This window comes from Echinops telfairi, unplaced genomic scaffold (genome assembly GCF_000313985.2).
Source record: "Echinops telfairi isolate 266 unplaced genomic scaffold, ASM31398v2 ScPeMD7_4225;HRSCAF=4972, whole genome shotgun sequence".
Lineage (NCBI taxonomy): Eukaryota > Metazoa > Chordata > Mammalia > Afrosoricida > Tenrecidae > Echinops > Echinops telfairi.
The window spans coordinates 15,681,539-15,707,988 of NW_022108124.1; the positions used below are offsets into that span (position 1 = coordinate 15,681,539).

General features: G+C 46.5%; 1 protein-coding gene across 1 annotated transcript in view; it reads right to left on the minus strand.

Moving 5' to 3' along the window:
• ULK4 (unc-51 like kinase 4) overlaps positions 1-26,450 on the minus strand; it is a 606,607-nt gene that overhangs the window by 293,244 nt on the left and 286,913 nt on the right. The gene's annotated exons all lie outside the window — the stretch shown is intronic.

Sequence of the window (26,450 nt, forward strand, 5' to 3'; positions counted from 1 at the left end):
GTACACAAGTATAAATGGGGACCCTTTTGCACTTGAGTGGGACAGATGTCCTCATCTGCCAGAGGGAAGCCTTCTAATCAGAGGTGCTGCATGTAGCCGCTGCTCACTAGTGGGCAGAGGGGTAACCACATGGCCCTCCATGGTTGAGAAGGGTGACAAGAGTTAGTGTGACATAAATCAAGCATGCAGAATTTAAGAGTGCATACTTGAAAAATACTTTGAGGGTTCCAAAGAAAACTACCTAAGCAAGGAAATAGTTTTGCAGATTCTAAAGAAGCCTGCTGCATAGGGGCCCACTGTCCATCTGTTTCCTTAATACTAAACCTATAAATATATCGACATAGATCTGTTTCACCCTCGTCATATATAAATATATTTATATCTGTATATGCCTGTATTTAGATCTCTACACCTGCCCTTTGCCTCCTAGTTCTTTCCTCTATTTCTTTGTACTTTCCTCTTGTCCCACTATCATGTTCAGCCTTCATTGGGGTTTCAAGAATTCTTCTCAGTTACATTGCCCTTGATCCAGTCCTCCCAGACCTCTTTCACCCTCCTTGCCACTGATTTTGGATCACTTGTTGTTCCCTTGTCCCTGAGTTTGTTAACACTCACTTCCTTTCCCCAACCTCCCCCTCACCCATGTCCCCCCAGAACTGTCATCCCGTTGTTCTCTCTTCTGGCTTGTTTATACTGCCTATCCTTTCCAGGTAGACATGCAGCAACAACAATATGCACTATCACAAGACTGAGTACAATAAAGCAACAATAAAAAGTAAAACAATAGCTAAAACAACAACAACAACAAAAACCCTATGAATAGTTCAGGGTCCATTTGTTGTCCTTTATGAGTGCTTTCCAGTTGAGTCTGATGGGGTGCCATGCCCTGACCCCACATCTATCCCTGGGGACTTCATTGCTCTACTTCCCCTGGCATTCTGTTGCATGCCCTTAGAGGCTGGCTTCAGTGTAGTGGGCTCAGGGCCAGCAAAATTCCCACTGTGTGTCTCTAGTGTTGTCCCACTGTGTGTCTCTAGTGTTGTCCCCAATGGTGCTATGGGTCAATGAGGAGCGCTGTGTCCCATGGTGAGGCTGGTCCTGTGGTCATCTCTGTGCATTGCTGCTCTGAGCAGAAACATTGTCCTCAGGGCTTGGTGAGCCAGGATGTGCATCACTCTTTTTTTTTCAAGTACTCCTTCAACACAAGAACACTTTGTTCTAATAATTCGGCAGTCTGAGATGCTTACCTTCCTGGCATGATTGCTACAGACAACAGGTGCACAAGCAAATGTGGTGAAGAAAGCTGATGGTGCCTGGCTACCAAAAGACATAACACCAGAGGTCTTAAAGGCCTGAAGATAAACAAGCAGCCATCTAGCTGAGAAACAACAGAACCCACATGGAAGAAGCACACTAGCCTGTCCTGACTCAATTGCTGAGGACAAAGAGGGTATATAAGCAAATGTAGTGAAGAAAGCTGATGGTGCCCAGCTATCAAAAGATATAGTATCTGGGATCTTAAAGGCTTGAAGATAAACAGGCGGCCATCTAGCTGAGAAACAACAAAGCCCTCATGGAAGAAGCATACCAGCTTACCCTGACATGATCGCTGAAGACAAAGTGAGTGCATAAGCAAATGTGGTGAAGAAAGCTGATGATGCCCGGCTGTCAAAAGATATAGAATCTGGGGTCCTATAGGCTAGAAGATAAACAAGAGGTCATCTCACTGAGAAATAACAAAGCCTACATGGAAGAAGCACACCAGCCTGTGAGATCACAAGGCATCAAAGGGATCAGGGATCAGGCATCGAAGACAAAAAAAAAAAAAATCATAGCATTGTGAATGAGGGGGAGTGTGGAGTGGGGACCCAGGGCCCATCAATGGGAAATTGAACATCCCCTTGCAGAAGGGCCACGGGGAGGAGACGAGCCAGTCAGGGTGCAGTGTAGCAATGATGAAACATACAATTTTCCTCTAGTTCTTGAATGCTTCCTCCCCCAAACTATCATGATCCCAATTCTACCTTACAAATCTGGCTGGACTGGAGGACGTACACTGGTACAGAAAGGGCTGGAAACACAGGGAATCCGGGACAGTTGAACCCCTCAGGACCAGTGGTGAGAGTGACGATACCGTAAGGGTGGAGGGAAGGTGAGGGAGAAAGGGGGAACCGATTACAAGGATCTATATATAACCTCCTCCCAGGAGGATGGACAGCAGAGAAGTCAGTGAAGGGAGACATCGGATGGTGTAAGATATGACAAAATAATAATAATTTATAGATTATCAAGGGTTCATGGGGGAAGGGGAAGCCGGGACGGAGGAGGACAAAATGAGGAGCTGCTATCAAGGGCTCAAGTAGAAAGCAAATGTTTTGAGAACGATGAGGGAAACAAATGTACAAAAGTGCAAGCAATGGATGGATGGATGGATTGTGATGAGAGCCCCCAATAAAATGATTTTTAAAAATAAAGAGGCTTGCTGGCAAAATAATTACAAGGTGGGCTACTAACCGCAAAGTCAGCAGTTTGAAACCACCCGGTGCTCTGCAGGAGAAAGACGAGGCTTTCTACTCTTGTGAAGATGTCCAGTCTCTGAAACCCACAGGGGCAGTTCTACTGTGTCCCACAGGGCTGCCAGGATTCGGAATTGACTCAATGCGTGAGTTTGAGTTAGGGAGTCTCCTAGCATTGACATTGACATTTAGTCCCCAGCAGTGATCCATGTTTTATATCATACATGCACAAGGTAAGGAGGGAAAATATCAATACCAGGAGACTCTCCAACTCACACCACCTGGGACATAGAAGGGTGAGGAGGGGATTTTTGTGTTTTTGTATTTTCCCTCAGCACTCAATGTCGTGCAGCAGGGAGTAACTAGGTCCTAAAGAGAGCGAAGAAAACGGAATAATTCACTTAGTCCCAACTTTCAATAATCAAAGCACACAGATGGCTTCTTTTTCAGATGTCAAAAGTATTGTGCATTCATTGTTTCTTTTTCTTGCCTCTGAATTAAAAAGAAAAAAAGCTTAAGTGATGCATAGTAAATGTGAAATCCACAGGGCTTTTTTTGCGGGGGCGAGGGGGGGGGGGCGGCGGCGTGTGGACAGGGAAGGTATTATTTAAAGAGAGAGAGAAAAAGTTCCCTTGAGGGCCACCATCAGAGACAAACAGGTTGGGTGAGGTGTGACATTATGGGAGGGGCTCTCTCTGAGGTCCCAGCATGGACAAGCACTCACTAGTGAGGGTGTCTGGGCAGGAAGTTTGTCTTGCCCTGCTCTCCTTGACCACGCCCTCAGTGACTGGTTCCAACCCAGAAGCTAATCAATACACCAACAAGTCAGTTAGCCACATCATTTTCTATTCGTCTCACACACGCAAACAGGAAGATTCCATGTCCCATAACTATTAATTAACTCAACAACACATTCATGGGCAGCTATTGAGTGGCAGGCACTGGGGTTATCTCTACCAGCCATCATGTGTGACTGTATGAAGGTCTCACTTTCCTACGTCTGTACCTTGCCCACCAATTTGTCCTCCAGAGACATCCTGAGCGCTCGTACTGCCAGGCACTGTTCTAGGCACTGGAGGTAGGCGGAACAAAAAAAGGTTCCCTAACCTCGTGGAATGGGTAAATCGAAGACGTGATAGATGAGTGATGGCCAGGGCGGGCTATAAGAAGACAGATCAGGAACAGGCCCTGGAGGAGGCAGCACTGCCCGGGGCTTGGACACCGCGGTCCTTGAGGAGGTGGCATTTGAACAAGAGACATTTTGCTTTATTTGCCCAGTTAGTGCATCTTAGAGTTCCTTGGTTTAATGAACTCACTCACTCAGCTGTTTCATTTGGAAATAGTTTGCGTCTATGGAAGAGCTGCAAACACAGCATCGAGTAGCCAGGATCTCACAAGACATTTGGAATGTATGCTTTCAACAAAGGTTTGCCGGGTGTCATCAGGTCTAGGTAGCTGCCCGCGTGGAGTTAGCTTTGCAGCAGGTGAAGACAAATTATCAACATAACAAATAAGTAAATTATATGCCAGATGTAATGCATGCCAAGCGGGATGGGAGGGGCATAGGGGGACTGGAGATGCTGGCAAAATGCAGTGCAGTTTTAAATGCAGCCAGCAGGACATCCCTCCTTCAGCGGGTGCTGTCTGAGCAAAGACTTGAAGAAGAGATGCTTTTATTCTTTTCATACACTGCTAGGTTCAGCTAGCTAGTCTGTTCGAGAATCATTGCATCTACGTTCCCAGACTGATATGAGCAGCATCCTTACCTGATTATGGTCATCGATTTACTACTACCTTGCCCATTGTATGTTACACCTCACTGCCACTGAGTTGATTCTGATTTGTGTTGACCCCAGAGAGCAGAATAAAAAAGCCTCCGATTTCCAAAGCTGTCATCCTTACAGGCACCAGCCACCGGAGAAAAATGACGCAGTCTGCTCCCATAGGGATTTACAAACTTGGAGACCTAAAAGGGCAGTTCTACTCTGTCCTACAGAGCACTCCGAGTAGGAATGCACACGATAGAGTGGGTTGTTAGTTCATCCTCACAGGAAAGCAGCCCGGGGTGCTGTAGGCTGAGCATTGGGCTGCTAACCACAAGGTCAGTAGTTCAACTCCACCAGCTGCTCCAGGGAAGAAAGATGAGGCTGTCTGCTCCTTGTCAATATTTGTAATCACAGAATAGGGTCACTGTAAGTCAGAATCTATCCGATAGCAGTGGGTTTGGTTTGGGTACAGGAGCATCCTGCTACATCTGGGAAGGCTTGTAGGGGTTGAGGCCCAAGTTTTGGTTCCTAGTGGAGTGCTTAAGCACTGCACTATGAGTGACTTTCATCTACAGCAGTGTTTCCCAAAGTGGGAGATACCCCTCCCCACCTTGGGGGCAATGGATCTAGGCAAGGGTGCCGCAAAAGCAGATACCTACACTTGACCCTGGATTATGGGCAACAGTACAAACGTTTTTTAATGCCTAAGGGGCACCGAGTAATTTTTTTTCTGAAAAGAAGGCTGCAGGACAAATAAGCGTGAGAACCTGTCATCTACAGTGATACTGTGAGAGTCAGAGCACCAGGACACTGCCTTTCCCCCCAAAACTGCTAGCAAATGCTCCACCTTGGAATGGGCGCAGCCTTACCACTTCCCCATCACTCATTTAAGCTTTCCTCTCTCTGACAAATTTCCCCCGTTACATGGTGTGGTACTTACATCATGTCATGTCAACTTGATAAACAAGTATAGGGGTGGAGTCTAGCCTGTCAATCAAGTCCCAGCCTAATGATGCCTCCTTATGAGTGTGGCCTTCTCATAAGGATTCTGGGAACTTCCTGCCTCTGCCTTGGTCTTCCTGTTGACAAGCTAAGTGGGCAAATGCAGAGCCCTGCCAAGAGCCCTGAAGATGCTTCCACCACCACTTTGCACCCACTGGCCTGCGATCTTCCTGCATTTTTGCATCATTGTATGTGGTGCGTGGGTCTGTGGAAGGATTTATGGACTGGTATTGGACTTACAGACTTGACCTGGACTGGACTGAGATGCTTTTTCAGTATACAATTGCTCTTTGATACAAAGCTCTCTCTTACACATATATGACTGTCCCTGGATTCGTTTCTCTAGTCAACCCAGTCTAACACACAAGGAGGGTTCCAGTTTTGACTGTTTCCTAGTTCATTCCAATATTTATTGTACATATAAATATTATACATAGAGTGTATATCTATCTATGGGCAATGTGCTAGAATTGGTTTATGAAATCATTAGAGGTTGGTACATTCTTAGCAGATCTTTGAATATGACATTTGCAAATATCTCCTCATTCAATTTTGGCTATTTCCTAGAAAATCATCTGTAATGCGTAATACTCCAAACATATTGCAGTAAAACCATACATCCCATGCTCCTCTCTCTTCCCACAGCGTCTCTGACTCCTATTTATATTGCTAGTGACATTGGGTCCTCCCTCTCATGGGAGGACTCACCGACACTCTGCTTCGTGGACAGGTCTTTGCAAGAAGCCCACTTTCAACCTCCATGATCATCTCATGATCAAATGTTGTTTGCTTTCAGTTAGTCACTGTGAACACGCACACATTTCCCACTTGTCTTCCTTTCTTACGCACGCAGTAGGATGGCACGTCTTTGCCACTTGACCACGAGGTTGGCTCTTAAAAATGAAACTAGTGTGGGCAGAAGGCTTTAAGACCACTGGGCATTTCACATCTTCTTCGTTGCTTTCTGCTGCTGTGACATGGCCTTCCAGATGCAGCAGAAGGCCCTAAATGAGGACCTGAAGCAGCACGTCCAGGAGCCCTTTGCTGGACGGGTGACTTCCAAAGCTTCCAAACACAAGACTGTACCTGGCTCAGAAATGGCTCTCTCAACTGGTGAGATTTGTCTTTCTGACTGATTTGTCCTTCTCACTGATGAGAGTTGCTTACTTTCGGGTAGGCCTTTTCGCCTATGCCTTGTTTTGATACAAGGAGTTTGCTTTCCAAATACCGAGGCCTAAAAATCCCCAAAACATTGGGACCACATGCTCAAGAGCATCTTCGTGGTAGATGTTAAAGTCTGAACGTTTCGCTGACAACAGCTTAGGAAGATTAATGTGCAGGCAATGGTGTTCTACCAATTCTGTCTAATTATTCTTGCAGTTGGTTGGAAAGAAAGGGTGATTAATAAGTACTAAGATGACACTACATGTTATTCATGATAAAGTAACTAACGATACATAGGAAACCTATTCTTGTGAAGGAAAGAGAAGCTAATAAATCTTTTCCTTTGGGTCCTATGTGGTAAAATGACACATACTACTCCTTATTCAGAGACCAGCCTGTCAGGGAATACAGGAATACGGGTTGGTCTTCCTGGAGTTAAAATCATTGTGTTTTTTTTTATGTAATGGCAGTTACATCATCTCCTATCAACTTGAGTGAAGGGGTGGAGTCTAGCCTGTCAATCAGGTCATAGCCTAAGAGGCCACTGTGTGGGCATGGCCTTCCCCTGAGAATTCTGGGAGCTCCTGCCTTCCTCCCTGGATCGGGACACACTCTCTGCTTCACATTCGTGTTGACAAGTTACATGGAGCTACACTGATAGAGCCAGAGCCCTGGAGCTGGAGGAGTCACATGGAGGTCCACGCCAGTGCTGAGATATTTTCAGCACCACTGGATCCACAAGACTTTCCACCCACTGGCCTGTGATCTTCCTGATCATTTCATGTGCTGTATGAGTCTAAAATAGGGATTTATGGACTAGTATTGGACATATGGGCTAATAGACTTGTGGACTTGATATGGACTAGGCTGGGATGTTTTCTCAATATACAATTGCTTTTATATATAAAGCTCTTTCTTATACACATAAGACTATGAATTTGTTTCTCTAGTCAACCCAGATTAACACACTTTGATGGCTAAATCACCTGTTCTTTTTTTTTTTTTAAATCATTTTATTGGTGCCTCGTACAACTCTTATCACAATCCATCCATGCATTGTGTCAAGCACATTTGTACATTTGTTGCCATCATCATTCTCAAAACATTTTTTTCTACTTGAGCCCTTGGTATCAGCTCCTCATTTTCCCCCTCCCTCCCCACTCTCCACCCCTGGAACCCTTGATAATTTATAAATTATTATTTTGTCATGTCTTACACTGTCCGACATCTCCCTTTTCTAATATGCCCTCAGCAATCTCTGTGCTACTTCTGGAGCCGGTCTATTTTCCACGTGTTCACAGGGAAGTGACACGCATGACTAGAAGGAATCCTTTTAAGGCCACAGCGAACCTCTACGATCCCTGACACTAAGACCCAGGATCAGATCCTGGCCAGTCTGGCTCTGGGAGTCCGGTCTGGATGCCCCAGGGTCACTGTAGAATAAGGAGCTTTGCCAACTCTGCTTCCCACTGTACAGATGGATGTAAAGCTAAGGTGTACTCTGGTTATAAGAAGCTACCCCCTACCCACACACATACCCCAACACCATTATTGGGGGTTCTCAGGGAAAAAGAACAAAACAAAAACATTTAATTCACAGAAGAAGAAACCAGTGAGTAATCATACAGCCAGATGAGGCAATCTGTTTCTTCTCTAGTCTAAACCCATTGCCGTCGAGGCAAGGACAGAGTAGGACGCGCCATAAGGTTTCTCACACGCATCTTGATGGCCACGGACGGTCTCATCTTTTGTCCACAGAGCAACGGTGGGTTCAGTGATGACCTATCGGGTTAGCAGACAAGTCCTCTGACCACTGGTTTTTTGTTTTTTTAGTGCTATTGATGTTCTTGTTATGGGTTTTCAAACCACACACAGACTCTGAGCCTTGCTCCCTATGAAGTAGAGGTGTTATAAAAATTGCATTACAGGTACCATAATGTGTTATGAGAAACAAACCTGGAGGTACTTGTATATGTGTGAGAAAGAGCTTTATACCAACTAGTAATTATGGATCGATAAAACATCCCAGCCCAGTCCAGCTCAAGTCGTGAGTTCTATACTAGTGCGTAAGTCCCTCTCTTCAGACTCCCACAGTGACAAGGTATGATACGGAATGCAGGAAGATCACGGGCCGGTGGGTGCAAAGTGTAAATCCAATGGCGGTGGAAGCATCACAGGTCTCTGGCAGGTCCCCGAGTGGCTTGCCAGCAGGAAGGTGAGGGCAGAGAGAGGGAGGTTCCCAGGACCTTCCTTATGAGAAAGCCACGCCCACAAGGAGGCACCATCAGGCTGTGACCTGATGGACAGGCTTGACCCCACCCCTACACTTCTCTATGTCAAGTTGACACGAAATGATGTTTAACTACCACATATACTACTCTTCCTTATTGTAGATGTAGACGCTGCTTTCATGCACCTACACGGGGGACTGAGGTGCGGACTCATCATTCCTGCGCAAGACGACGGCGAGGATGGCCATTGCTGCAGCCTGGAGCATCCTCTCCCCCAGACGGAATACGCAATGGAGGGCAAGCGCAGGCAAAACGTGTAGATGAGAATTAAGCACACTTGAGTGAGCTTTCATCACACGGAGTTATTTCATTCCTCTTCACAACTTTTATATAAGACTAGCTCTTTCTGTTCACAGTCATATTAGCCTACAGGAGATAAATTATGCCCTGGGAGACTATCATGCGGACTTCCTAAAGCCAGAGTGGCAGGTTATCTGAAGAGAGAAAATACGAGAGTAAATACATGGGGCCAGAATCCTGGGGCCAATCTAGATGGCAAGAGAAAAGGCACACACATTGGGTACAAAAGCCAGAGTGGGAGAGGTGGGATGAATCCTGGAAGAGGCTCCTCTCACCAGACACTGCTCAGGGATGGCCCCCGCCACGGCAAACACAGACGCCCAGTTTGCAGGGAGAAAGGACTGTTACAGAAGGCCAGAGAGATTCCTTTCTTTTTGTAACCTCGTGGCTTGTTAACGCAGCGAAGAGGACACACGTGGGTGAGAACCTGTGTCAGAGGCCGGGGCACATATACAAGGGAGAATGAGAGGCGGAGGAATGAATGATTCCTTCTCAGGATGATGAAGTGGTGCGCTGCAGGAAGGAGCACAGCGGCAGCGCCTGCCCAGATCCTTGTTTCCCACAGGCTGGCTGGCAGCAGCAGCCATGTCCCTGTTGACTGTGGAGGGGACAGAAGAACCGGCCAGACCGGCTCCACGGACACAAGACAGTACTGACAACTTGCTGCCAACTTACTCAGGGCCAAGTCCCTTGCCTACAGCGTCTCATAGATCGTCTCCAGAGCAGTGGGAGGGGCTACAGTTCTCTCCTTTTAGAGAGAAAGGAACTGAGCTTAGCAAGGCAAGGGGTAGTTTGCTCAGGATCACCCAGCAGTGACGGAGCTGGAAATCTGGGTTGTCCTGCGAAGCTACGCTCCTACATGACCTTAGTAACCCACAGCAGGGGAGAGGGTAGTGGGCACCTGGGAGGGGTCACTCATGATAGCCAGCCCTAAACTGCAGCTCGGATTAACTAACATGTAACACTGTTGTAGACCCACAGGTAATTTAGGAGGATTTCATATGAGTATGCTATATGGGTTAGGAAGAACCAGAAATACCTGTTTGGGACTGTGTGGCAATTACACAATCTGTCAATTTGTGAAGGGGTGGAGTCTAACCTGTCAATCAGGTCATAGCCAATGAGACCTCTGTGTGGGCATGGCCTTCTCCTGAGGAATCTGGGAATTCCTGTCTTCCTCCCTGAAGCTGGGAGACACAGACTCTCTGTTACACAGTCCTCCTGAAAAGCCACATAGAGCTATGCTGATAGAGCCAGAGCTGAGGAGCCACATGGAGACCCACCCACGCCAGCGCTGAGATGCTTCCACTGCCACTGGATCCACAAGACTTTCCACCCACTGGCCTGTGATCTTCCTGCATTCGGCATCATTGCATGTGTTGTGTGAGTCTGAAGAGGAATTTATGGATTGATTTCTGACACATGGGCGAATATCGGGTTTATGGACTTGATCTGGACTGGACTAGGATGTTTTCTTAATATACAATTACTCTTTGATATAAAGTTCTCTAAGACACACATATGTGTGTCTCTGGATTTGTTTCTCTAGCCCACCTGGACTCACACAGAGGGCAATTGTGATGTTTTTCCTCACCTCACAATCTTCACTGCCCACTTCATCCCCACTACGTGCTGCCTGGCTTTCTAGAGAACTGCTGTTGTCTATCACTCTACTAAAGACGGACAGCTCGGGGTGCAAGCTGTAGGTACTGGGCAGCGATAGGAAAGGAAGGGTATATAACCCAAATGAGTTAAAGTACAAGAGAGGGGATAAAAGGGAGCTGATAGCAAAGAGTTCAAAAAGAAAGAACACGCATTGAAAATGATGAAGGCAGCAGTTGTACAACTAGACTGGATCTAATGGACCTATGGATTATAATTATATATGTAAGAGCTCCTGATAAAATATTATATATACAATATGAATCTAAGTACATACTATTGGTGCTAGGTGCCCTCAAGTTGGTTCTGACCCATAATGGTCCCCTGTTCAACAAAAAGAACATGGCTCGGTCCAGTGCCATCCTCACTCCCATGGCTGTGCTTGAACCCCTTGTTGCCAGCACTGGCGGTGGGTCTCATTGAGGGTCTTCCCCTCAGCAAATACAAACCAAGACCACTATGAAGAGCCACCTTCTTTGGACATCACTCTGAGAGAAGTCGCTAGAAGCGCGTGAGAGGGCATCGCTGGCACCCCCCAATGCCCTGCCCGATGAGATTACGATGACAGCATTTGAACCCCTTCATCCACAGCCCCTCAATAAGCACAGCTGACCTACTTTGTGTGCCTCACGCCACAGTGCATGGGCGCTTAATAAACAGCGCACTCGCCAGCGCTAATAAAACACAGCGTTTGCCAGCAGAGATAATTAGAATTGAAGCAGCAAAATTCTAGTGTTTGGCAACCCAGATGAAACAACTTCATTAAAATGTACAGCTTCTGCGAATGAAAGGCAGAGGAGCACTGGACCCTGAAGAATCGAGCTTCTCGAAACTAATTGCCTCAGCGCTTCAAGAGGACACCTCCAGAATTCCAAGGGCACAGCAAGGCAGCACTGGTGGAAAATGACCCGCCGGCCCAAAGCACTCTCCCAGTAGTCGGGCCTTCCTCTTTCATCCGGGTATCTGAAGATGCAGATGCTCTACAAGAACCCAGACGCTTGGATGAGGATGTTAGACAACGCCTTTAACACTGCAAGTCTCCGTGAGCCGCAGTTGCTCTAATCTGCCTTTTATCCCAGTCGAAACCTACATTCACTGAAGGACGACGAATTCTATGGAGGGAAGAAACCATGGGAAGGGGACAAAGCAGCAATCCTCCCCAGGGCAGCCCACACCAACACCGACAATCGACTGGACACTGACAGACCGCACATCCTAGCCAAAGTGCATTCACATTGTCTCTCAGAAGAAAACAAAGGTTAACCAGCTCCAGGGAAGGCACAGAGGACTGCGCTCAAGTTGAACAATGGTCCCTCAAGGCAGCACTGCATGGAGTGCCCACGCACTTCTTTTCAAACGGTCTTGCAGGTGGCTAAATCCCAGAAGTCCTAAAAACTGTCTTCAGAGCAATTCAAGGGAACTACTTCTGAACAGAGGAGGGCACTTGTACATATGACCGATTATTTTCAAAATGCTGCTCCTCAGGCAACTCAAACTCTTAGAATCTAAATACAATGACCTCGTCTCCCTTCCCCTCCCACTTCATTTTCTGTTTTCTAGTTCTAGTCTGCCCTGTCACTCTCTCAGGAATCTTGGAAACACCCAGAGCAGCCTTCCTCGCTCTCACTCCAATATTCCATGGACTCCTCTCCACACTCCTGCAATGCTCTTGAATCTGTCCTCTGCTCTCCATCTGCACTGCCCTGCCTCCTGGGCTGGGCCCACCATACTCTGCTGATGGCCGCCTCTACTTCCAACCTCCCTTCCTCTACTGCTTCTAGATTCTTCCTTCCCATGTGGCACGCACTGCTCCATCTCCATTCCTGTGGCTGCGATCTGGAGAGGTGATAGGACTGGGGGCTACAACAGAGGCTACAGTTGGCCAAGGATGGAGCATCATTGCTTCCTATGGTCCAGCTTTTGTCCAGAGCCCCATTGTGATGTGGGTCCAAGAGAAGGGAAGGCTGCAGGCTCACACGATGGCAGAGGCAAGGTTACAGTTGCCCTAGCACTTTCCAAGATAAGCACATCATTTGGTAAGCATTCTGGTGACACATCAAGCCAAGTACAGGCTCCTAGTGAGGATTATTTAAAATCTGTATGCTGAGCAAACAGAGAAGCGGGATTATATGGAGAAGAATATAGCATTAGGACTGGAGGAAGGCTTATTAGCAACCTTGCATGCTGAAAGGAGGAGGACTCGAGGCTCTTGGTGGTGAAGCTCAAAGAGCACAACTTTCAGTATGGATCACAACTCATTGTAAAGAAAACAACCCCCCTCACAAGTGGACCAATAGGCAACATCATGATAAACAGAGGAAAGACTGAAGCTGTCGAAGTTTTCGTCTTGCTTGGATCCACAATCAGTTCTCAATGAAGCAGCAGTCAAGAGATCAAAAGACACATTGTATTGGGTAAATCTGCTGCTTAAGACCCCAGGTTGAGTACTGAAAAATAAGGATGCTACTTTGAGGACTAAGATGCACCCAACCCAAGCCATGGCATTTTAAATCGCCTCATATGCATGTGAGAGTTGGACTCTGAATAAGGAAGAGTGAAGAAAAATGGATGCCTTTGAATTGTGTGTTGGCAAAGAATTCTGAAGGTATCACCGCCTACCAAAAGCTCTGTCTTTGGAAAAGGACCAATGTTCCTTCGAGCAAAGATGGGGAAACTTCATCTCAGGTACTTGGGACATGCAGTCAGGAAAGGCCATCCCTCGAGACGGGCATCAAGCGTGGTCAGTGGAAGTGGCAGGGAAAATGAGAAAGAGCCTCGATGAGATGGACTGATGCAGGGGCTGCGACGATGGGTTCAAATAGAAGAGCAATGGGGAGGCTGGCACAGGCCAGGTGGCATTTCCTTCTGTTGTGAATACGCTGCTGTGAGTCGGACCGACTCGGCGGCTCCTGGCAATCACGGCAAGAGTGATGAGGAGCGACGGGAAAAGATTCAGGATCAAGCGCCAAGGGCACGGACAAAATTAATCCACTCATTCTCGACATAACGCTACACAAAGAATTACCTGAGAAGGCAGGCCAGCAGTGCAAGGCTCAAGGTGGGAATGTTGGGGGTTCACTGAAGTTGGGGCTGGAGTAATGGCCAGGGGGCATTTGCACTTCCACCTGGGGTGCAGTTAAACATGTCTCTGCCCACACGGTTGGGGCTTTTAGGGTCTGAACAGGCTCTGCTGGGCAAAGTCGAGAAGAACTTTTTCCTCTCTTTGTAGCCCCAAACACATGGTGCTCTCACCCACTGAGGCTGGAAGTGCTTTCTCTCATTTCTTTGGGGACATCATTTGAGGAACCTCCCTCCATCTTTTTCATTAAAAAGATGAGATAGTTGAACTTGAAGTTATTTTAAAATGCGACTGGCAGGTACTAGAAAGGCCGGTTAGCAGCAGCGAGTGCAACTCCATATTAGTGGTACATTGCAGCTGGCACAGAGGAGAGGCTCTGGAATTCCAGTCCCCACGCAGGACCAATGGCAGCGTGCTGCAGGGGCTCTTCTGGCAGGCTGACTCCATCCCCTGGCTTCCTCGGCCCTGCTCTTTCACATATTAAGGCTTTTAACTGGAAGCTACATCTTCTTGGCTTGCTACAGGGCTCTACGACTCAAGGCAGGAGCAGTGGGCCTGAGCCAACACTGCTCAGCAGGAGCACTCTGGCAGCACAGTCAAAGGGAAGCTGGCGGGACCAGCATCCCAGGAGATGGATGGACGACCCTTTCATGTCTGTCTAGCGTACTGAACGACAGGCCAATCTTTCCCACAACACGCCACAGACCTAGAAAGTCGCCAAAAGTAGAGAGGGAAAAAAGCAGAACATACAAATGTGTACCTTGAAAACACCACCTGCCTTCTTGGATCCCTTACACTTCTTCTCCTGTCCAAAAGAAGATAAAAAAAAAAAAGAAGGCTTTGGAAAACTAAAATTCACCCTTAAAAATTGAGACCAGGTAGCTACCAGAAAAGATTGACCGATGACCTTGTTCATGTGTATATTTCCTTTTGCATCAAGTAACTCCATGACATAGAAGCAAGCAGGAGACAAAGTGATGAGAACTACTCAGACATAACCAGAAACCTAGAAGGAATTACCGTATATACTCGAGGCTGACCCAAATATCAGTCGAGGCACCAAAAACTGCATTAAAAATGGGCTAAAAAACTCAGCTTATACACAAGTATATACGGTAGCTGTTGGGCCAGGGGACACCCAGGTCAATTGACCTCACATAGTCCTTAAAGATGATGTTAAATGTCCTATTTTGGAAGGAGATCACAATAGGAGGTCCTGGATAGAGTGGGAGAAAAATGTGCAACTAAAACTCAAAATCCTAAAACCCATGTTTCTTGGTCTGAAAAAGATGAGTAGGATCCAAGACTATGGCCCTTAAACACCCTTCAAACCTGGAACTGAACTCAACCCTTAACCCCATTTTGGGCCAAACAACAGTCAGACCCAGCAGGTGAATATTAACACAAAGAGGTGGAGATTCTTAGAACAATCGACCACATGAGATCAAAAGGGTAGTATTTGCCCAGGCACAAAGTTCAGGAGGCAGGAGGGTTGGAAGAAGGGAACTGAGAATGAGGAAGACAGGGAGGGAAGAAGATATTTGATGTTATACTGTCGGGTCGGGGGCTGGCAGTCAATGACAGGGCACAAACCATGTGTGAACTGTTGAATGAAAAACTGAATCGCTCTGAAATCCTTCACCCAATTCACAATAAAAAAACCATGAATTCAAAGAGAAATCTGTACAGTATTGTTTACTCTAGGATGACCCAGACTGTCAAAATACAGAAAGAAACTGCCAAGTTCTCCATCCATGGATGGAAGCATTCACAAAGTAGTGGGGGATACATAAAGTGAAGCGGATTCAACCAGGAGGGATGTGAAGTCCTGACACGTACTGTGATATGGACGGAGAATGAAAATACTATGCTGAGTGAAATAAGTCCATTGCCAAAAAATGAATCCTGTAGGTATAAAGACTAAATCATACTAGTAGTGCCAGGGATGGGAGGGAAGAGGCATGGTGGGTCACTGCTCAGGGAGCAGAGGTTTTGATAGTGATGAAGACTAATTTTAAAAAAGGGCAATGGTAAGGATCGCACAAGATCCACAGAACCGATGTCACTGAAATATACAGTTAAAATTGGTTGGATTGGCAATAAAAGAAAACCAGTGCTATTGACATGTGCTTCACATATTATACAATTTAATCAACCATAAGAAGAGTCGTGTGATCATCACCAAAATCAATTTCAAAACATGTTCTTATCCTCATGGTTGTGAGCTCCCCATTTCCTGCCACCCTCCCTGCTGTGCCCCTAGGTAATTATTAATCCAGTTCCTGTCTCTCTAGATTTACTTGTCCTAGGTTTCACATACCGAAAATCATCAAAACACAAACAGGAATCAAACAAACACACAAAAAAACCAACAACAACGACTGGGCAAAACCAAAAAAACCTCGATCGAAAAGAAAGCAAAAAAATATTAAAAATTAAAACAACTTCAAAATGGGTCAAAAGGGAGATCACATGTATTACAATGATAAAACATCTTAACCTAACTATATCTGTCATAATCAACTTTACAGTGTTCTCTGTCTGATAATAAGGCTAGTCACATCCCTGAACTATGGTCAGAAGGGGATTCACGGGAGCCTTAATACATGTGGGGACTCTACAAATGGAGTTTAGGATTCTACTGTCATCCACAGCTTTCTGGAAACTGGGTGTTCATAATTTAATCTCTTACACCATTACATCCATGCTATTCATAAACCTTGGATCACACTTGGACTTAGTTGACACCTCACTTCCATGTGAACTTGGTTGATACCTCACTTAGATGGCTGCTTATTTTAAGACAAGATTTTAACACCCAGACTATTGGTTTAGATAGCCAAGCACCATATGGTTTCTTCACCACACTTTGCTACAGAACCCTCTATCTTCAGTGATCTCTTCATGAGGGCTATCAACAAACAGGGCCATATCATAAGAACTCACTGTACTTAGACTGGGGCTAGAATTAATTAAAAACCCCAAATCCATTCATATATCTATGGTTTATATAGCTCTCGGGTTTACTTTAGAGAGATTATTATCATTCTATGATAGAGAACATTATAAATCATCCCCCTGGGGCATAATATAATTCTATTGATAGTATCATTAATCAGGCTATTGGTATAGAATTTAAAACGCTGTTGAAAAATGGAAATTAGACAAGTATAGGCTGGCTTCAGACTGAAATGCACGATTTGCTGTCTTGTACACATTAAACAATGGGGGCTGGGGTAGGGCAAAACGTTCAATAACACTCATTCACAAAGGCAGAACCATGCCTACCAGATGACTATACGTCATCAGAAAGCAAGGAGGGTACTGAAATAGTGAATATATGGTAGTCACAGGACACCACTCACTGGGGACCCCTCAAAGCAACAGATCCAAACCAAAGGCCAACAACTGCCAATTCTATAACCTTGAGATACCAGTCATCTGCTTCTTCTCACACTCGGGTAGTTCAGCCTGATGTCAAAGGGTGTAGATCAGTTCCTTGAATCTGCTACAGGTGAGTTTGAGGTCAAGCCCAGTTCACTTAGTGGATTTCCACCATCAAATCCTTCTGGTATGGCCTATGAAAGATTTTCTGAAGGATCTATGTGCCTTAAAAGGAGATAGTCCAAAGTCCTAGCATTCTGTAGCACCTAGCCTGGGTCACTATGGGCTTGATGGGAAATAGTTCAAAAAATGTACAATTACGAACACAGTACTGGGTGTATTCTCCCTGTAGGTTCTCTGTAAGTATTGTTAAGCGTTTTTTTCCAGATGGGAGTTGCTTCGCCCAGTTTATCCACCAAGAGGTATATAATCACCTTCTCTGGGACATACATACACTCCCTCCCCCATGAAAACTTGAACGTCACTCGAGTCGGAGTGTCTCTTGAGTTGGGGTGACCTCAGCACGATGTTCTATGGCAAGAACTGCATGGTCTTCTCCGCCCCATCTTGGGAAACAGACTCCAGCCGAGGTGAGGTCTCCTCTGTGGAAGTGCTTTGTGGAATGAAGATAAAACGGAGGTGATAGATGCTTGGGCACTAGGCAGGCTTGCTACCTTGTTGCTCAGGGGACAGGATTAGGAGATTTCATGAGCTGAGAGCAAATGCCTGCCTTTGTCTTGGTTTTCCCCCCTCATACTAGTGGACTTATACAATGGTTGTCCTTCTCTGATTGACTGAACTTCACTCAGCATAATGGTTTCCAGGTCTGTGTTAGGCTGGGTTGACTAGAGAAACAAATCTAGGGACACTCGTATATGTGTAAGAGAGATTGATATCAAGAAGTAATTATGTATCAAGCAAACATCCCAGCCCAGTTCAAGTCCATGAGCCCAATACGGGTCATAAATCCCTCCTCAGACACATGTGACCACATGCAATGATGAAGGGACTCTGCTCCAAGTTTTGTGGGTGAAGAAACCATATGGTGCTTGGCTATCAAAATCTGTGGGGTTCTTTTACAAGAAATCAACTCGTTAGGTAGCGTCTAAGACACCGGCTTCAATTAAACAACCTATCGATATTTATTGAACATAAAAAATGACAACATAATGATGTGAAACGGAACTACAAACAGACCACCACGGTCTTTCTCAAAGAGTTCTGAATCCACCAGTATTTACTTTGAATATCTAATAATTCATTCCGATACTTCAAATACACCAACTCTTTCCCATACCGAGTATGTCAAGTACTCATAAAGCGCATGCATGAGTATTGAAAAAAACACGCTCCTAAATTTCTGAAGCCTGTGCACAGACTTTTAAGGATGGGAAGGCCTTGGGGTGGCACAGAGGGTGAAGTGCTGGCTTGCGAACCCAAAGGCGATGCTCCCAACCCACGTAGACGGCCCGAGGCATGAGGCCTGCCTCCCTGTGTCTGAAAGGCCCCAGTCTTGTAAACCCGATGGACCACATGTGAAGTTGCCATGAGTTGGGAATGATTCAAGAACTAATGGCAATGCTGTGAAAGAAAGAGACACCAAACACACACACACACAACTCCTCAAAAGCATCAAGACATGTCCCGCCCCCGGGACGATGGTCCTAAGACACCCCTCAGGCCTGGTAAGGAACTCACGGAATCACCTTTCAGCCAAATTATATATCAGTTGTTTGCGAGGGGTGGGGGGGTGGGGGGTTTGGGGGGTGTTGGGGGAGAGGGAAGAAACCAGAAGTCGCCTGTGCTGTTCTCCCTCACGCAGTACGCCCGACGTGTCAGCGAGCCACTGGGCTCCTGCAGTCCGTCACTGCAGCGGCCACGCGGACACGACTCACAACCGTGGGCTTTATTTCAGAAATTCAAGTGGAAATGCTCAGAGTTGTCCAGTCAGGACAGGTAACAAAGTCCTGTTACTACGACTGCTAATAAATGCCCAAAGGCTGGAAGCCGCAAGCTGAAGGCCCACAGCTCCAGCTCTGGGGGTGGTCAGCAAGCCCAGCGCCCCAAATTAAGTGCCCAGAGGCACCCCACTCCACAAACCTGCCTCCGGCCCCAAAGCACTGTTTTCCTTGCTCTGTGGGCTGGGAAGTCTGCCGTTCTGTCTCATGTCCGGGCCCCTGGTTCTGCGGCGGCGGCGGCTGCTCCCACTGGTCCTCTAAGATCAAAGTTGTCACCTGGGTCCAGGGGGTTCCCTGTGCAAGGATCTTGGGGTCCAGCAGGCACAATCAACTCTGGATCTCGCTGGTCCTGAGATTTCCCCCTCCCTGCTTCAGAGCTGGCTCGCTTTACACCCAGCGGAATGGTAATCACTCACAGCTAAATCATATAACGCAATCCAAGTCTGCCTGTGTTTTCACCGAGACCTATCAGGCGAGCGGAAACAACAAAGGCTGTGGCTCAAAGAGCCAGCTGCAACAATTCATTCTAGTGAACATCCAAACCCAAATCAAAAAACTACACTCGCTGCCACCGAATTGATTCCGACTTGTGGCGACCCTGGAGGGCAGGGTAGAACTGCCCCTCCGAGTTTCCCAGACTGCAACTCTTAATGGGAGTAGAAAGCCTCATCTTTCTCCCACAGAGCAGCTTGTGGTTTTGAACTGCCAACCTTGCTGGGAGCAGCCCAACATGTAACCACAACACCACCAGGGCTCCTATAGTGAACTTATCAAGGAAAAGAAAATTGCATGTGGAAAAAATGAAACAAATGAGCAAGTCATACAACGACGACGACACGAACCACGAACCAGCTACGAGAGTCCGCTTACGATGTGACCTTTCACTTTTCTCACTGAGGGTTGATCAAATGTTGCTGATCACCGTCACTGGACCACCAAGATACTAGTAATTATGGTAACAACCAATGTAAGTGGGAACCGGCTGTAAACCTGGGGCTCCCAAGAACATAACGAAGTTAGGGGGTGGAGCGGGAAGAAAACTAGGCTGAGAAGATAGGCGGGGAGGACCAGGACTCAGGTGCACACTCTCCCGCGGCCTCCTTTCGCCTGGCCTCCTGTTCACCTTCACAAGTCATTACCTAGGCACCACAGCTGGGTAGCATCACGGAAAGTAACTGCGAAAACGAACGTAACATTAACTTCCTTACTGGCAAAGGCTGAAGAAAGGCTGTTCTTACTGCTCCAGAGCCACCGATTCCATCACCCCACACGCCTTCTTCGGTCGGTCAGCTCGCGTTCCTGACCAGCAAGCAGGGCACGGGCCGTTCCTCGGGAGCTGAGATTAACCGCAACGAGATACCCGATGGCCCCCACCGCCCTCCAAACCAAATACTTCCTGAAATGGATAGACTTTTTCAGACTGTTTTTATAGCAGAGGGCTGCCATGAGAGAGGTGACAGGGACACCCTCGCCCCACCTCCCAGCCATGGCTGCGATTTTAAACAGGGAGCACATTCTGCCCAAAACTATTCTGAGCAGGTCACAACTCAGCCTTCATGGGACCTTTGCAAGCATGCCTGGAGCTCTGTTGCTCCTGCTGAATTGGCTGCCCTTGGTAGTTCAGGCTTCACCACATGCTTATTCTCAATCGCTATAACCAAGGGCAACCGTGTTTCTTTCCTTAGACACCACTTGGGTCACAGCAGTTGTTTTTGTATTTGAATAATCACTTTGGAGCATTCAATGAGCTAATTTTTTTGGCCACACTCTAAGAGTAACTGCAAGCTTTTAGAGAATCCACTGGCTGTGATGGGATCAAAGGAGCACAGGCATTTTCCACCTGAGAGATGTTGTTTCCATGTGACTGGGCTTTCTCAAACGTTAACTGGAACTAGAAACTGCCCCACATAAAGCACAAACGGAGAAGTTTTACGATGGGCGGACCCACTGGGAAGTTTTGAAAGGTTCTAAGTCTTACGGAGCGTCCATGGGGGAGGCCAAGGAGTCATGTGTTGAGGAAAGCATGGAAAGTCTAGAAACCACTGGTCTTATGAATAAAAGCAGGGTGAGTTACTGGGCAAAGAAGAATGGTGGTGGTGGGGGGTGAGCTCTAAGATTGATGTGGGCGGATTGTACAAGTCTCCATGATATGGCTGAATGATTGAACTGCTGAGTAAACCGATATCGAAGTTACTCGACAAAGCTTGGAAAAAAAGAAGAAGGTCAGGAAACTGGCCAGCTTGACCAAGGGAGAAACTGACCATATACTGACCCAGCTTAATTTCTCATGTGAGAAAAAAGAAATATTGGAAGTCTAAATTTCCTTGGCCAAGAAGACAAGAGCCGTGAGACCCTGCTGAAGCCCAGCCCTTCTCTTCGCTGCTTTGTGGCCTTTGCTGGCTACCACCGTGGGGCTGGCCCCTCACCCATAAGGCTGCCGTATACATTGGGAAATGCTGCCTGGCCCTGTGCCCTCGTCATGACTGGTTGCAGATCAGAATGCTGTGATCTGTAGTTTCCATCAGCTGATGATCAAAGTAGGTCACAGGCCTCTCTTCCCAGTCCATCTGAGTCTGGAAGCTCCCCCGAAACCTATTCAGTATCACAACACACCAGCCTCCACTGACGGATTGGTGGCGGCTGTACAGGAGGTGCGTTGGTTGGGAAGTGAACCTGGGTCTCTAGCTTGGAAAGGGAATACTACCCTCTTCAGTAGCTCTGGGATAAATACCTCTGAGAGTCCTGGTATCTGTTGGGTGTCAATGAGGAGTGTCCATTGGTTTCTTCCACTGCCTGCCTGCCTGCCTGCCATCAAAGCAATAGTTCCTTTGAATTTAGGACTGAAGAAGTGGGGAGGAGGTGGAAAGGAAAGCAATGGTGCATTTATGTTTTTAATTTCTAATTTTATTAAATTTTTAGTAAAAAATTAATTTTAATTTTATTTTATTAAAGCTATTACATGAGCTTTAAGAGTTGAATGCCAAGGCTTGTTTCAAATGTCCCTAAGTTGGTCATAGGGAAAATCAGAACAAACACAGGGACATCTTTCGGCCACGTAAGACAACAAAGGAGCAATACCTAAAATGAACAAAAACTCCTGTAATTGTGAAGGAATATGCTCCCTGGGACCATCAACTCCCGAGACCAAGGAGGCAACAGAGAGGAAAACCCGGGAAAGACAGCGAACATAGAATGGGAATGAGGGAATGAGGGCTGACACACAGAGGGGGCTGCAACCCGCCCCACAGAGCACTATGGATGGGAACTACTCAAGGGAACAATGTGCTATGTAAATCTTCATTTAAGGCACACTGTTTAAAAACACGCAGGGACTGTAGCCAGCATAGAAGAAAGGGCGCAGGGCGCAGGGCGCAGGGCCCAGGAAACAATATATTGCCCAAGAAGAAACACTGAGCCTGGGCTCAGGGGACAAGCCCACGTCCACAAGAGCGATCTCCAAAGGGCTCGCCACCCAGCAGCTGTTCACTGCAATCTGGAACTGGCGTTATTTTCTTAAGTACGTGCTCAACCATGGGTGCCCCCGACTACTACTGACTAGCATTTCAGAGAGTCAGTCTCGATGGACACAGCAGCTCTTGACCCTGCACTTCAGCAAAGCCTAGTGAGTTCCTTCAGGAGCCCCTGGCAGCGTCATAGTTACGGGTTGGGCTGCTAACTGCAAGGTAGGGAGTTCAAAATCTGGTGCTCCAAGGAAAAAGATGGGACTTTCTACCTCTGTAAGGAATTACACCCTCGGAAACTCACTGGGGCAGGTCTATCCTGTCCTGTAGGGTCGCTATGAGTCGGCATTGACTCAATGGCAGGGAGTATGGATTTGGGAGCTAGTTGGGGATTTTTTTTTTTTTAAGAAGTTCCTGAGAGCTCTGGTGGCATAGTGGGCAGACTGCAAGATAAGCAGTTCACAACCACCAACCGCTCCATGGGACAAAGATGAGGCTTTCTACTCCCGAAAAGAGTTATAGCCTCAGAAGCGCACAGGGGCATTTCTATGGGAAAGAATCAAGTCATGGCGATGCAAAAGAGAGTCCCTGGGTGGCACAGCTACGTTCTCAACCATAGTTGGTGTGGTTTGAACTCCCCGAGAGGCATCTTTGAGGACGAGCCTGGAAAGGTAGTTCCCAAAACTTGCCACCTTAAAACCCCCTTGGAGCCCGTCTATGTGCACATGTGGGGTTGCCATCAACCGACTTAAGTGGATAGCAGCTAACGACTGTTTTCCCAGGGTGAGTCATTGCCATTCTCAACAGACAGGGAACTAACTATAAGCCATTGTAGCCTCGGATGCTCTTGAACTCAAGTCCCTCGGCTGCTTCTTGCTCTGCGAGCCCACAAGGCAGCCTACTTTCTTGTTGTAATCCACACCTGGACAATTTTGCGAGTACAGAGCACAACAATCCTCATCCCTTTCTTTTCTTTGTTTCTTTTTAAAAATATATAAGGGAGAGCTGTATATCAAGAAGTAATCATATATCGAGAAAACATCCCAGCCCAGTCCAACTGAAGTCCTTAAGTCTCAAAATAGTCCATACGTCCTTCTTCAGACTCATGCAGTCACAAGCAGATGCAGACGCAGGGAGATCACAGGCTGGTGGGTGTCGAGTCCTGTGGATAGAATACGGCAGTGGCTACACTGCTTGGTTCTGGAGTGGCCCGCAAGTAGGAAGGTAAAGGCCGAGGCAGAGAAAGCTCCCATCGCTTTCTGGAAGTGAATTCCGAAGAGCTGAGATTCTCCTGGGCCATCCTCCAAGAAGGAACACATACACTCAGTGGGGTGGAAAAACATTCCTCGGGGCCCACTTTCTTGGCCTTTTTCTCACCAATACAATGTTCAATGTTTAAAAAAAAATTTCTTTATAGAAAGTCCATGTGACCAACCTATAGCCTTCGAGAAAATCAAGATGCCCCTCTACCATGGCAGTGGTTCTCAACCTTCTAATGCCATGACCCTTTCATACAGTTCCTCATGTTGCGGTGACACCCCTGCCCCCTAACCATACAATTCTTTTCGTTGCTACTTCATCACTGTGATTTTGTTACTGTGATGAATTGGCATGTAAATATCTGATAGGCAGGATGTATTTTCATTGTGACAAATTGAACATAACTAAAGCTTAGTGATTCATCACAGAAACAATATGTAATGATATATTGTGAAATATTTATTACTAATGACACATAAATGAAATGTTGTCTGGAAGCATGGTGTAGCATGGGTCACAGTCTGTGGGTGTATCTGCATGTGGGCGGACTTGCCTGGAGACGGATAGATGAGGGGGGTCTCGGTTCCTAAGACCATTGGAAATAGGTGCTTTCCGATGATCTTAAGCGACCTCTGTGAAAGGGGTCATTCGACCCCCCCAAAGGAGTTGAGAAGCACAGGTTGAGAACCGCTGCCCTATGGGATCCCCGGAAAGAGTCACCATCATCGTCTGAGCTGACCTCCATGCCTTGAATTGAACGGGCCCAGCAGAAACCCTGGGAAGTCGTGTTTTGATTTTAAGTTTCCCTGGGGAGACCTGAGACAAGACTATAGCTGAGTAGCCTTGTCTGCAGCCACCAGTGATCACAGAGAATTCCTAACCATGTGGCTTTTCTCTCTGAATACAACTGAACACGGATGATCTGGGACCCCAGACACTTTCTGACTTCTCTTCATAGTGAAATTTTGAATGTGGAGTGTTGATATCAAAGAGCACTAATGAGAGAGTCTGTTATTAGCTATTTCTGTTATTTCATGGAAGCCTAAACTAGGTGTCAGGAAATATAATGGTGCTTTAATGATAGAAATAAGTAAGAAAATTAAATCTAATCATGATCCATCAAGCATACTTTTAGATTTCATTTTTACTAAATTAGTTTATTCTTATTTTTGCTTCTGTCAGTTCATGGTAATTCGATTTGCAGGCACAAATAAGTCTAATTTATTTTCCACAATGCAACCCTGTGGGATTAATAAGAAGAGATGGATCATCTCTAATTTCACCCATTCTGTAATCGGGAAGTAACCATTCAGAAAGAGGCTGACTTTGTCTTATATCTGTGTTTGGGAGGCAAGCATTAAACGCTATTTAGAGTCACACATTAGAGTAACGTATCACCTGCTAGCGAGTGAGGCCATGGTCAACCAGGGGGCATCTCTCACAGCAGCCCTGGTATGAAAGGACAGCCAGGTACACACTTCACTTGCTGGCCTGGCCTCTACTGTCCGTTTCCTCCCCTAGCCCCACAGGGTGAGGGAATGGCATCATGTTTGAAGAGCTGTACCCACTACTGGCCAGGACTGCAGGATCGCACACAGCTTCTTCGACATGAGCCCTCGAGTGAACTGTGAACAATGGAGGCCCAAAGAGAAAGGGCATGGAAGAGGAAGACAGGAGTGTCTCTGTAGAGATGGAGAGATGTCTCTGAAGAGATGGAGGCTCTGCCAGTTCCTGCAGGTGGCGTTTTAAAGATTCTCTCCAAAGCATGCTCCCTTCCAAAACTGTCAAGATGAAGCCTAGCTGTAATCATCATTCGCCAATTAATTAAAGGGGTCTCTGGGTCAAATCTTGATGGGGTCTATGGTAAGCCAGAGTACTTAATGAGGAAAAACTCTCATTTAGAAAGACTGACACCCACGGGAGGAAAGAGGTTGGGAGAAGAATACACAATGACCACACATGAACCCAGGGCTGTTTTCTATGAAAGCTTTGTACTAAGGTCTACAGAGAAGGGGGGCGGAGGGGAAGAATATAAATAAACTTGTGAAACAAATTTCTGCTGCGGATAATAAAGATAAAGGGTTCTTAATGCATGCACTCAACATCAGAGCATAGATTTTCATAAACAAAAATATGTGAGCGAATACATGGAACACACCAATAATAACACTCCTTTATTCGCCTCTCTCAATCTAAGATGGGAAGGAAAACTTTAGGTAGACTTTAAAAGACCTACACAACATGATTAGAAACATAAAAAAACAAACACACCCAACTCATGCTGACTCACAGCAACCCTAGAAGACAGGGTAGGAGTGTCCCTGAGAGAGTTTCTGAGACTGTCACAACTTATGAGAGAAGAAAACCTCATCTCTCTCCCTCAAAGCTGCGGGCGGTTTTGAACTGCTGACCTTGCTGTTAGCAGCTCAAAGTGTAACCACTAGGTGAACCACTAGGGTGCAAATTAAACACCAGACACTTAAATAATAATGGTCAAAGTGGTAAGGGAAATGAGCATATCAGGATGAATAATAATACAAGCCCAACAGGTTTGCATTTCCTCAGGTTCATGCAGACCACGTCCAGCTGAGTATATGTCTTTGGTCA